This window comes from Amphimedon queenslandica, unplaced genomic scaffold, assembly GCF_000090795.2.
Source record: "Amphimedon queenslandica unplaced genomic scaffold, v1.1 AMPQUscaffold_12772, whole genome shotgun sequence".
Lineage (NCBI taxonomy): Eukaryota > Metazoa > Porifera > Demospongiae > Haplosclerida > Niphatidae > Amphimedon > Amphimedon queenslandica.
The window spans coordinates 37662-39330 of record NW_003546992.1 but is presented as its reverse complement, the minus strand read 5'-3'; positions in this window follow the sequence as shown (position 1 = coordinate 39330).

The following is a 1669-nucleotide window of genomic DNA, read 5'->3' as shown; positions in this document are numbered from 1 at the left end:
GTGAGAGAGAGAGAGAGAGTGAGAGAGAGAGAGAGAGAGAGAGAGAGAGAGAGAGAGAGAGAGAGAGAGAGAGAGAGAGAGAGAGAGAGAGAGAGGGAGAGAGAGAGAGAGAGGTCATTAATTAGTTAAGTGTGTATCTACCACTGATACACATTCCCCAGTTGCTACTCCTACCTGTCAGTATATCAGTGAGCTAGACCATGTACATGGGTAATGGATCATTCATTATTAAGTACCAGTGACACCTGCTGCTACCCACAGTTGCTTTTATGGAATGTACCGGTCTAATCTACTCCCACTATATCTTCACTCAAGCAGATATCTCAGTCCTCAGGTATTACATTACTTATACACACACACACACACACACACCTCCAGACAGGCTGGACTACATGTACATGTACATGGGTAATGGCTCATTCATTATTAAGTACCAGTGACACCTGCTGTTGCTTTTATGGAATGTACCCTAATCTACTCCCACTATATCTTCACTCAAGCAGATATCTCAGTCTTCAGGTACCCTAATTTTGGAAATTTTCGGATGGACAGAAAAATTCGAAAATAAAAAAGTTTCTTTCTTTCTTGCTCATACTCACTCTCTCTTGGTCTACCATTGAGCTCCTTGATGTCTCTTCAAAGTCATCCACTGTTACTGCTTAATATTGGAATTAAACTTAATTTCAGAACAAGATGGCTATCCAAAAATTAAAATTCATTGAAAATTAAATATCCAATTTATTTTCTACTTGGAAATTTCCAAAATTACGGTATTACATTACTTACACACACACACCTCCAGACAGGCTGGACTACATGTACATGTACAGACTAGCCTCTATATAATGGACACTGTGTCTCTGTTATACAGAGGTGTCCTTTATGTGGAGGTTATTTTATACAGTAAGGAATGTAATTGGTACACTAGGTGCTGTCTGTTAAATGGAGGTGTACGCTATAGAGAGTGTCCATTAAGAGAGACTATACTGTATACATGTACAATAGATTAGGTACAGTTAGGTCTTACATGTTAGTATGAGTGCTTTATCTGGTCTTATGGATAGCCATGGTTTAGATATCCTGTCCTGTTTATCAGGGGTTGGTTTGAACCCCAGCTGCACCGGGCGGTGACCAATGTTACGAACTTTAAGTACCTGTGTCCGCTCTACCATGAACTTAACCTTCTCAAACTTAAACTGAAGGAGAGAGAATGGAGTGTTCTAATTAATGCACATTTATTAATCTATTAATTAATTTAGTGAGTGATAATACAACAGATTAATATGACAATACACATTAACATTAATATTTCCAAAAAAATTGGTCATACAAAAGTTATTTATTAACTTAAAATCAAGCAATCTGATTGGTCAATTATAACTAGGCATGGTAGATTTATTATCATTATCAGGGGAGTAGGAACAGGGGGGGGGCAGGGGGGCAAGTTGCCCCCCCCCAATATTATTTCAGAGGGGGCATTGCCCCCTCAATATCAGCCAATGATTGACTGCAGCATGACTGCAGTGTAAATATTCCTTACAATAATTTGATTTATTACAGGCCTGTACCTAGGGGGGTGATAGGGATGACAGGTCTCCCTCCTTTTTGCTGTCATAATAATAATTATGACATTGTAATTGTAGTTGAAAAACATGTTAAAATTGCTCTC